Below are 12638 nucleotides of genomic sequence, written 5' to 3'. Positions count from 1 at the left end.
TTAGCTACTGTAAATAATGCTTCAGTAATTAGTCAGCTAAGCATCCAACTTTCAGCTCAGGTCATGATCTCGTGGTTCATGAATTTAAGCCCTGCATCAGGCTCTGTGCTGACAGCTCAGAGCCTGGAGCGTGCTTCAGATTCTGTGTCTCCCTCTCTCTCAGCCCTCCTCCCCACATGTGCTCATGCATAAAAATAAATAAACATTAAAAATTTTTTAAAAATTCAACAAATGGCATTGTGTTTTGTTTTGCCATTTCATAGCACTTAGGGGGCTATTTGCCTAAATTTTTTTGATCTCAGGTACCTCATCTGTGAAACAGAGAATAATGCCTGCCTTACATGAATCTGATGAGGCTTAAATGAGATAAAACAGTAAAGTACTTATTACAGTGTAGGCCAGTGTATTTAGCACTCAGAAAAGTGCTCTGGCCTTGTTCTTTTTATCTAGTTTCTCTTCGGGCAGGCACCTGCTCTAAATAAGCCCTGTTCCTTGTTGGTCACGAACAGTGCTTTCAGTGCATGCTGCAGAGTGCAGGTGCTAACCCGCAGACATCACTAGGATGAACTTGTGGAAGAGAAAGTTGATACGCACAGTGTTCACCTTCTCCTTGAACAATTTTGAGCCTCTCAGTCCAATGGCCACCTTTCCCAGGGTGAGAGTCAAAGTAAACCTTCTTAACCATGTGTGACCAGTTATTTGCAAAACATATTAATCTAATATAACAAAATTATCTGACATTCTAGATTCTGTGATAAGAATTAAATATAATTCCTTTAAGGCTTAACACTTCTCCAGTATGTTATTTGATAAACAAGTTTTTAAAAATGAAATTCAAACTCCTCTAAATGATATTCAGGGAACTTCAGAAGTCCACCCTCTCTACTTTTTAGCTCTATCCTAAGCTTTCCTTCCAAATACATCCACCCTCCAATTCAAGGCCACACCACTGTTAGATTTGTATTGATTTGTTTTTTGTATTATTTTTATTTTTTTAGAGGAGTGGATTTCGGGGTACTGCTTAACAATGTTTACTTAGCCACCTCTGGCTTTAAAGCATTGCTCTCCTAGGCTGGTCAGATAACTTTTCAGAATAATAACTACCCTGGACATTTTACTTGGTTATTAGCAACAAAGTAATAGATGCACAAGCACTTTAAACTAACATTTTGCATTTATCATTATTCTCACTTTACAAATTTAATTGAATAACTGTTTAAGAGCTGTGGGGTTTTCGTGCAGGAAGAAATTCAAAGCATTATTTTTAAAAATGTAAGGCACAAAGTTGATAAAGCTAAAATCATGGCATCTTAAAGACATTAGGGATTGCTTTTCATCACATTTCTGAATAACAGAGCCAAAAAAATATAGGCATCAATTGTTTGAGTATTTAACATCATTAAGTATTTATTTTTCCAAAATTAAGTAATCAAGACTAAGAGGAATTTTTGCATTAATAGCATATACCACACAACTATTTTATTATCTTTATACAAATAAATAACGAAATTTAAATAACCTACTCTTATAATATTTTACGTTGGCATAATTGCACAATTTTCAGTATTTTTTAGCCATAATTGCTGTATAATTGACAAATAAAATTGTAAGTTATTTAAGGTGTCCATCATGATGATTTGATATACATATACATTGTGACATAAGATTCCTCCCATCTAGTTAATTAACACATCTGTCACCTCACCTATTTATCTTGTGTGTGTGAGAGAACATTTAAGTCCGCTTTCCTGGCAAATTTCAATTCTACAATATACTTTTATCACCTATTACACCATGTTATACATTAGATCCTTGGACTTTAGTCATCTTACAGCTTCAAGTTTGTATCCTACCAACCTCTCTGTATTTCCAGTTTTTTTTGGGGGGGGGTGTTTTAAAAGTAAATTTCCTTCTCTAGAAAAGGGCTACTTAATATCTTCATTTCCTCCAATGTAGATATTGTTGACCCTAGGATGAACTGTCATTTTATGTTCCATTAAGAAAAGAAATGCTGTCAAGTAAGCCATCACACACTACTTTTCAAAAAATATCCTGTCAATAATGTCTTAACATGCCTCAGACCCTAAGACTAGGGTGTGATCAATTCTTACCTGTTGTCTAGAAACAGTTATTTGGATGCTTCTGTTTTGCCTCTAAATGATAAGGACTATCTTGTCATTGTAAAAGAGATGTAATTTCTGGTTAGATACTGCTTTCTAATGTTGTTTGTTACTTTGTTTTACACAGTCTAATAATCCTATTGATTTGTGATTGAGGGGAAAAATAATTGTTTACTATGATATAATTTAAGTTGTTTTGTAAATTACAGACAATGGAAATCCCTGCACAGAGTTTGGTCTTTGGTATTTAAATAACTTAAAACTACTATGAAATTTTGACATAAATTTTCTCAAAACAGAAACATTCTTAGTTAACAATTATTGCCATAGAGAAAAACGTACGTGTGGAGCACACTATGGTCAGCCCTACATTCCTCAAGATAGTTATAATACATACTCACTTGTATGAAACAGAAATTAGGAAGGGGGAAATTCCATTTGGAGACCAAATAGCTGCATTGAGCTATTGTTTTTGTGTGCTCTGGCATATAAGCTATCTACCTTGTTTTGGCAGAGGTGTGTTTATGACAAAATTTTTAACATATCCTCTCTGAAATGCTAGCTCAACATCTCACCAGCTGGTCTCTCTGTGACCTTGAAAAGCAGATGGTAATATGAATAGCTAATCATATGAAATTCCAGAAACCAAAAAGCAATGAAAAGGATCAATATAAATATTGATGTCTGAAGCAAATATGGTTTTTTTCCATGCTAGAACAAATATTTTTATTTACTCTAGGCCAATTCAGTGTGTAACTAGAATTGAAATTTTTGGAAGTATAGTTTCCTAACAGAATTAGCTGTAGTAAAATGTGCTTTTCTTCATGCATCAGAAGTATCATGTGAATTCAAAAGACTTTAAGGAATTTATATTCTTTATTTCTATCCCTAAAATAAACTCTTTTGGGGGCGCCTGGGTGGCTCAGTCGGTTAAGCATCTGACTTCAGCTCAGGTCATGAGCTCACAGTTTCTGGGTTCGAGCCCCACATCGGGCTCTGTGCTGACGGTTCAGAGCCTGTTTCAGACTCTGTGTCTCCTTCTCTCTCTGCCCCTCCCCACTCATTCTCTGTCTCTCAAAACTGAGTAAATGCTAAAAAAATAAATAAATAAACTCTTTTGTAAGGCCCAATATATTTTGACTTTGAAACAAAATATTATTAATAGAAACCAGAACTAGTTTTCATAATTTTAATTGTTCACAATATCCTATTGAAAATGGAATATAACTGAATGAAAAGTACTTGTATGTCATGTAAAAGTCAATTCCAATGTACAGAAGAGCCAAAACGTCTTTCTCAGGACAATGAAGGCTTTTCATGTCTCACTCTTTAGAAAAGAGAACCTAATGATTGCTTGTTAATATTTATGAATGCCAACAACATGGAAAAATTGGAGCATATATCCACACGTAGGGCCAAGAGAGTTTCAATCTACACTTGATACCTAAGCACAGACAAAAACCAGTGGGAAAACAATGGGCTGGTTGGAGACCAGGGGTCATAACATGATCAGGGACCAGGGGTGTGTTGCGCCTGCTTGGAGAAGATCTACCCTGCCACCTCCGCAGTTAATCCCTCATTAAACTCCCATGTTCTACTGACATTAACTCTTGGGACAGTTTATCCCTCTGTACTATCAGAGCTTCAATCCTCAAGGGTGGCCATTCTGACTAGATTTTTGGCTTTTCAGTTTCACAGTTAGTAATCATTTATCATTGACCTCAAAGACATTTTTCTTTTCAGAAAATACCAAGGAAGGAGTAGAGAAGACCAATAATTCATGCAGAGAGATCGCCATTCAGATGAGATGCAGGAACCTCTCTGTCCCTCTTGGACAGAAGCACGCACATGAATACCTTGCTCACAGCCAGATTGATGCACATGGCTCTTCCAAAATAAACAGAACTAGAATCTTTGTTTGGCAACCATTGTATTCAGACTCACAATTACTTTTCTAAGGTATTCTTTTTTCACACAGGGATCAGAACTGAGCCTGAGAGGAACAGCTGGTCAGATCTTTTCATCTTTGGCCTAAGTCACAAACTTCCCACATTGATATTTGATTGAGAGGATGAGTAACGGGCCTTGTTGCCTGGGGCTCGGTACTCAGATTGCAAGCTGCAGCACTGCCTAGTTATGGACAGGGTGATGAGAGAAACAAATGGCAGCTTAACATGTCTGATATTGTACGAACTCTCCCCTTGCCATAATTTAAAAATGGCATGAACTCCAAAGTGAACTTAAAAAAAATGAATTTGTCAATTCTGATTCAGGAACAGCTATTCCTTCACACTTTCACATTGTTGAACTGTCGTGTTACTAAAATCTATGCTGATTTTGTTAAGGTACATTATTTAGTGAAATAAAAAAGGATCCCTCTTTGGCAGCGGTAAACTAGAAAAAGTTGTTCATTATTACTTGTGCTGCAAAGAATTTTATTGTTCTTTTAACAAGGATAGAGTAATAAGAATTGAATAAATATAAGTATGGAAGTGCATGGAAAATATAAATAATAATAATATATTTCATAAACTTAATATACTTTGAGCATGTATCTTCAATTTAGGTTTCACTACAGATGTAGATAAATGACATGCCATAAATCTTAGCATGAATCCTATCTCTCAAAAATGCTTTCTATGACAACCACCAAATAGAAACTTCTGAAGTCACTACATTCCACTCCATAATTTTAAGTCATTACATTGCAGAAGTGTATTTATTTTGTTCAGTGACTGGCCCAACACTGTTCTTCAGCCTGTGACACAGGTGACTAATCCTAGTAGCTACTACTTCTGAAGTTCTTACTAGTATATTTGACCTACCAAATCAAATAAATTCCAAATGGAATAATATTTTAGCAAAATCCAGTAAGTTTTCAAAATATATGTAAAGAGTGCATTCAACACAGATATTTAATGCTTTCTATGTGTCATTCACTGTTCTAGGCACTGGAGGTAAACTAAGGGTGAAGAGAGAGAGACTCCTCCTCACTGAGTGCGTGGTTCTGACAAAAAGCAAGTAGACAATAACCATGTGGCTTATAGGGAATAATCCACTGAAGAGACTGGAAAAGAGGCATCTTCTGTAGATGTGATAATTATTGAAGAGTTTCCTGAGGAGGTGAAATTTAAAAAAAACCAAAAACTAAAGCATGGAAAGGCATAAGCCATTGGAATAAGAAGCACTTCAGGGGGAAGGAACTCCAAGACCACTGTAGCTGGAAGGTAGTAATCTTAGGAGAGGGTGTTGCTAAGCGGAATGAGAAAGGATGGCGGAGGCCTGGCCATGTGAGTTGCAGTGAAGAGTAGATCTTTGGCTTTGGTGCAGTGTTAAGTTATTGGCGAGTATAGTGCTAATAAGGGATACGACCCAATTTGCCTTTACAGATCACTGACTATGGTGTGAAGTTGAGGTGGAGGTAGAAAGCAAGGAGGAATATGAATTTGCATTATTATGATCCTAGTAAAACATTTTCTTCACGTGATGAACCTACAAATCTCAAATCGAGTTCATAATACCATTAGTGAAAACTGTATGGCCACTTGGTGAAAGAAACAAGAAACAAAACTCAATTCTGCATTTCCACAGGATCACCATTAAACTAAGACAATGAAAATGCAGAAAAATGACTATTTTCTTCTATACTGGGTGATAAGGAGTGGCTATCAGCTAGAGACTCAGGTTACCTAATAGGTCATTGGTATTGACTACCTCCCTCACCCCCATGACCTCCATTTTATGACTTCTCTTAAAAAATATCAAAAATGCACATAGCCCAGAGGAGCCTGAGAAAGGAAGCTATAAAGTTTCCAGTCCCCTCGTGGAAGACCATGAGCCAGCACACCTGCAGCAAGATGGAGTCGCTGGAGCTAAGCCAGAGTAAGTTTTGTTTCTTCATTCACATGCTTTTATTTATGTATGTGATTAATTAGTTGTAAAATAGAATTAGAGAGACCACAAAGCATTGCAATTAAGAGGTGGAACTCAGAGTTCCAGAGACCTGGGTGTCTACTCCAGCTCGGTCACATGCTTAGGGCCAGTAACTTTACAGAGCATGGGCTCCCTCATTAGTAGAACTAGGAGAAAAGAAATGTGTTTGTTTTATAGGTCCATTAAGATTACACTTGTAGAGTACTTAGAAATCCTACCTTGTGTTAATAAGCATTCACTAACTAACTTAAAAAACATAGAAATGTAAAATAGATAAAATGTTGTCCTGAGTTAATTAGTTCCCAGTTAAATGAAACTTCATGAAGGCAGAAACCAGGACTGTTTTACATATATATTGGGCTTATAGCCATAGCCCCAATACCTAGCTCAGCAGCCATAAAATATATATAGTTGAAAAAAAGGCAGGCAGGCAGGCAAGAAAGAAGGAATTCAGGGAAGGTAGAAGGGAGGGAGGAAAGGGGGGGATTTTCTAACTACCACAAAGTGGATTGTCTGAAGGAGAATTTCTTTCTCTCCCATTAAGCAAAAAGAATTGTTTATAGTCAAAAGTATCTTGTAAACGACTGGAATGTGTTGAAGATTTCTTGAGATTATATAGAACTAGAAAAGAAATTCTAGAACTCTGGGGGGGTGGTGCGCGATGCACTGAAGATATTACAGTATGTATACATTTATGTATAGTGCATTCTAGGGTTTGATTTCAAGTTTCAAAATATGCCTCTAACTTACCCACTTGTCTCGATCTCCGCTGCTATCATCCTAGTCTAGGCCCTAGACATCTCTCAGCTGAACTATTGATCTCTTCTGTGTGCACCTAGAATATACTAAACTTCTTGTAGCCACAGAGGTTTTCAGTTCTGTCTTCCATCTAAAGTACTCTTCCCTTACATTCTTTCTCATCATTCAGGCTTCAGCTGAAAAGTCACCAGTACAGAGTATTCTTTCTTGGTCACCCCATCTATGTAGATTCTTAATTTTTATGAAAGTACCAGATGTATATTCTGGTATACCACAGTTAGTCTAACTAGACAATAATTTCTTGAAGCCAAACACTGTTGACCTCTCTCCCAAAGACTTAAACTTTGTGATGGGACCTACAAGTTGAAGGTAAGCACATATTTTTCCAAACACCGTATTAGAGAGCACGTTTTAGTCACTGTTTCACTATTTATAGGAAATTAAAATCATCATGCAAGTTGCAAGAAAGTCACCTGCCTAACACATGAGTAAATACGGTAATTTCCATCCCTTACTCCTTCCATTCTTACATAGGCATCTGCCAGCATGGCATGCATATTGAAATCCCAATTCAGGAATGAAAATCTGAAACCAAGCTATCTACTTTTGTGTACTCTGGCACTGCATCATTTAAAATAATCCAAGAATGAAAATATGAGCTAAGCTGTTTGCTTTTTTAAACATGGAGCGTGTCAATCCTGAAATTCCACTGGACAGGCATTTACTCTCCACAAAGGTAAGAGTTCCTGTTGACCTTGAATTATTCAGATGTCTACCAAACAATACCCTCCAATATGTATTCATTCTGAACAAATAGAATTTGGACCAGATTATCTCACAATCACAATCAATTAAAACTCACTAAATAACATAGAGGTTAAAAGTTTTTAGGACAGCATTTAAAATCTGAGGCTCTGACATCACTGCATCCTGAGTTTGAGTGCAAGCTCTGGCACTTACAAGGCGTTTATCCTTGGGAAAGTTACTCTGCCTGTCTAAGGCCCCTGTTTCCTTGGTGATAAAATNGCCTTATAATATATAATATAATATATATAATTAATATAATATAATATATAATAGTAGAATGTTTACTATAGTAGGTTTCTTAATACATATTAGGTGATGCATAATAATAATATTACTATTATTATTGTTATTGGATTTTTTAGTTCAAGTGGATCTTATAAGTTCTTGAGTTCAAACTTCAATGAAGTTCCAAGAATCTCCAATTTATGAATGGTCATCCAGACCCTTCTGGAATGAATGTAGATTATTCTATGTTCCTCAGTTTCAATTATTTGCAAATAATTTCTGCAATTTTCTTGTCTTATTGGGTCTTAGTTCTGTTTGTTGGAGTAAACAGAATTAGATTAAATGGTAGCCCTAAGATATCCCTTTAAATTTTGAAAATAGCTATTTCACTTTTCTTCTTTCACCTCCACTGCACTGTCCAAGTCCTCATATTAAGCTGAACATCTCCAGTTCTTCACATGACACAGTTTCCCTCTCCTCTGAACACACTCCGCTTTGTCAATACTCTTCTTAATAATGGTCGAACAAAATACTTGTTGAGTATGTTTGTCAGAATATGTCTGGCAAGAGCAATGACCAGAAGTACAATTGCACTCCTTTTCCTGGACACTACATTTCGTTTAATGCAGGATAAGAATGCCTTAGCTTTTTTGGCTCACACCTGCGGATCATATTGAGCTTGCTCTCAATTAAATATCCAAGTCTTTTTCATGTGAATTTCTGTTAAGCCGGTTCTCCCTGCATCCTGTATTAATATCAGCCCATAGTTCCAGTCTGATGAAATCTTTTTGAATCCCGATTCTTTCTTTGAGCATATCAACTGTCACTTCCAGCTTTGTGTCAACAGTAAATGTGGTCAGCTTGCCTTTTGTGTCTTCATTTATGTTGTTGATAAGGCTACCAAATAGAATTTGGCCATGGAAACAGCCCTTTGACCACTCTGGGGTATTACACCAGGTTGAAATCAGTCCATGAATTCATATTATTTGCATACACTTATCAACCCTTTGTGAATCTCCCTAATTACAGTGTTAACTATTCTTACCTATAAGCATGCTGCTCTTAGAGGTGTGATGTCATGGAACAATATAGCTTGGTTCAGATCCTTGCTTTGTTACTACCTGTGTGATACCGGGCCAGTTATATAGCCTCTCTAACCTTTGCTTTCCTAATTTGCAAAACAGTGTTTAATTAATAGACTAGTTCCATGATGAATTGTGTCATATTGATCAATGTGTCTCAAATAACCAGTATACTTCAGGAACATGGAAATTGTAGTGTAAAATGAATTACTGAATAAATAAAAGAGCAAAGATTAAGTCAGATTACTTATTTAAATCAAGATGCATAGGGGCGCCTGGGTGGCCCAGTCGGTTGGGCATCCGACTTCTGCTTAGGTCATGATCTTACGGTTCGTGGGTTCGAGCCCCGTGTGGGGTTATGTGCTGACAGCTAGCTCGGAGCCTGGAGCCTGTTTCAGATTCTGGGTCTCCCTCTCTCTCCGACCCTCCCCTGCTCATGCTGTCTCTCACTCTCTCTCTCTCCCTCTCAGAAATAAATAAAACATTAAAAAAAATTTAAATCAAGATGCATAGTCTATGTCTACGTTATTTCTCTGATCTATTGGTGTAGTCCACTTATGAAGAGATGATGGTGAGATCAGTAAAGTATTATTTATCCATAAATGACCAATTGCTTAATCCTAACATCACTATAGTCATTATTGTTTATTGAGATATGGTTTACAGATTATAAATTTAATTTTTTATAATGTACAATGTAATGGCTTTAAGTATATTTACAGAGTTGTGCAAACCCCACAATCTAATTTCAGAATATTTTAATCACCCAGAAAAGAAATTCTGTACCAACTAACAGTCCCTCCCAATTACCTCTTAAACTTTCAACCTCAACCATTAATCTATTTTCTATTTCTACAGATTTGCCTATTCTGGACATTTTGTATAAATAGATTCACTTAATAATTTGCCTTCTATGTATGTATTAGTTTACTTAACCTAATCTTTTCAGCGCTCATCCAGGTTGTAGCATGTATCATTACTTCGTTTTTAGTGCCAAATAATATTTTATAAATGTACCATACATTATCCATTCATCAGTTGACAGACATTTGAGTTGTTTCCACTTTGGGGCTACTGTAAATAATGCCACTGTGAGTGTTTGCATGCAAGTTTTTAAATGGACATTTGTTTTCATTTCTCCTGGATGTATACATTTGAGTGGAATTGATCGATCATGAAGAGTTGTTTTCAAATGCTGTTGTACCATTTTACATTCTCACCAGCATGGGAGAAGGTTCCAGTTTCTCTGTATTTTGGCCAATACTTGCTAGTTTTCAACTTTTTGATCATGGCCATTTATTATTATAGTGTGATACATATAGTGGTATCTCACTGTGGTTTTGATTTGTATTTTCATAATAACTATTACTATTGAGCATCTTTAATGTGCTTATTGACCATTTGTATACCATCTTTGAAGAATGACCATACAATGCATTTGTCCATTTTTCAACTGCAATATTTGTGTTTTTATTGTTGAGTAGCAAGAGGTCTTTTATATTCTGGATACTAGTCCTTTATCACATGTATGATTTGCAAATATTTTCTCCCATTCTGTGGATTGTATTTTAACTTTTTTGATAGATTTTTGAAGCACAAAAATTTTACACCTGATGAATTTCCATTTGTTTATTTATTTACTTTCGTTGTTCTTGTGCTTTTGGTGTCATATGTAAGAAATCATTGCCTAACGCTTATGTCTATATTTTCTCCTAAGAGTTTTATAGTTTTGTCCTTAAATTTAAATCTTTTATCCATTTGGAGTTAATTTTTTGGGTATGGTTTGAGGGGGTCCAACTTTTTTCTTTCGCCTATGGACAGCTAATCATAGACTATTTGTTTAAAAAACTATTCTTTCTGCATTGAATATTCTTGGAAACCTGTTGAAAATCAGTTGATTACAGGGGTGTCAGTTAAGCATTGGACTCTTGATTTCAGCTCAGGTTATGATCTTGCAGTCGTGAGTTTTAGCCCTGCATTGGGTTCTGCGCTGACCAGGAGAGCCTGCTTGGGATTCTCTCTCCCCCTCTTCCTCTCTCTCTGCTCCTCTCCTGCTCATGCTCTCTTTCTCTTTCTCAAAATAAATAAATAAACTTAAAAAAATCAATTGATTGTAAGTGTGAGATTTATTCTGCACTTGCAATTATCTTCCAGTCCCCTGTACTGTACTTACATCATGACTACATTGTTTTGAATATTATTGCTTTGAAGTAAGTTTTGAATTGGTAAGTTGAATCCTTCATCTTTGTTCTTTTTTAAGGTTGTTTAGGCTATCTGGGTCTCTTCCATTTCTCTCTGAATTTTTGGATCAAGTTGTCCATTTCTGCAATCAATCAAGCAAGCAAGCAAGCAAGCTAGAATTGCATTGACTTATGTAGTTTTGCCCCAAATTTGGGGAATGTTGCCATCTTAACAATATCAAGTCTTTCAACCCATGAGCATAGGATGTTGTTCCATTTATTAAGTCTTTAATTTCTTTTGATGACATTTTGTAGTTATCAGAGTACAAATCTTGAACTCCTTTTGTTTATTTTATTTGTAACAATTTTATTCTTTTTGATGCTATCATGAATGGAATTTTAAAAATTTTTATTTCAGATTATTCATTGCTAGTGTATAGAAATATAACTAATGTTTGCATAATTATCTTGTATGCTGAAACCTTGTTGAACTTGTCTGTTAGCTCTAATAGATTTTTTCTTTCATATTTTCCTAGGATTTTCCATATGTAAGATCATGTCTTCTACAAATACAGATAGTTGTCTTCTTCCTTCTAATTTGGATACCCTTTACTTCCTTTCCTTACTTAATTATGCTAGCTAAATCTCTAGTACAATGTTGAATTGCATGTTGAATGCTGAAGTGGCAAGAGAGACATATTTACTCTGTTTCTGATTTGGGGAGAAAGTTTTTGGTTTTTTTTACCATTAAGGATAATGTTAGCTGCGGTTTTTTGTAGATGTCCTCTATCAAGTTGGGAAAACTTCTTTCTATTTCCAATTTGTTCAATGCTATTTTATCATGAAAGGGTATTGGGTTTTGCCAAATGCTTTTCTTTATCTATTGAAATGATCATGCACTTTTTGTCCTTTATGCTATTATTATAGCTTATTACATCAATTGATTTTCATATGTTGAAGCAACCTTCCACCTAGAAAAATTCTACTTATGGAATATAATCTTTTTTTTTAATGTAGTTGGATTCAGTTTGCTAGTAACTTAATGAACCAATACTTTCCAAGTGGCCAAAGGATGATATACAAAACCATGCATGGGTAAGCAATCTATTGAAAATACAGATAGGCCATGCATTTTAGTGTAACAGAATGTGAAAAGCTTATTAATATGGCTTAAGATTCTACACCAAAGCTAATCTTCAAGAATTTGTTGAGTTTTAGGGTAATATAAAAAACTCATAACTATATGAAAAGGCCAGTATAATGGAGTCAGTTCTACTTTAATGCATGTTTTGAAAATCTAAATTTGTTCCAACTGGAACCATTAGGTGAATGTAGAAAACTGCACCCAACTGAATGGAGCTGTGTAGGAATATATAAAATGCATCCAAGCACACACCTCATAAGTACACTGGGCCACCACTCCCACCCACCTGCATCTGGGGTTATAAGGTTTGTTTTGTTTTGTTTTGTTTTCATTTCAAATGATTCTGTGTCATCACTGCACAAAAACCCTCAAGCTATAAGCCTTCTGA

The sequence above is a fragment of the Crocuta crocuta genome, unplaced genomic scaffold, assembly GCF_008692635.1.
Source record: "Crocuta crocuta isolate KB4526 unplaced genomic scaffold, BGI_CrCroc_1.0 scaffold235, whole genome shotgun sequence".
NCBI classification, from domain to species: domain Eukaryota; kingdom Metazoa; phylum Chordata; class Mammalia; order Carnivora; family Hyaenidae; genus Crocuta; species Crocuta crocuta.
Note: the sequence above shows the minus strand (reverse complement) of the source record.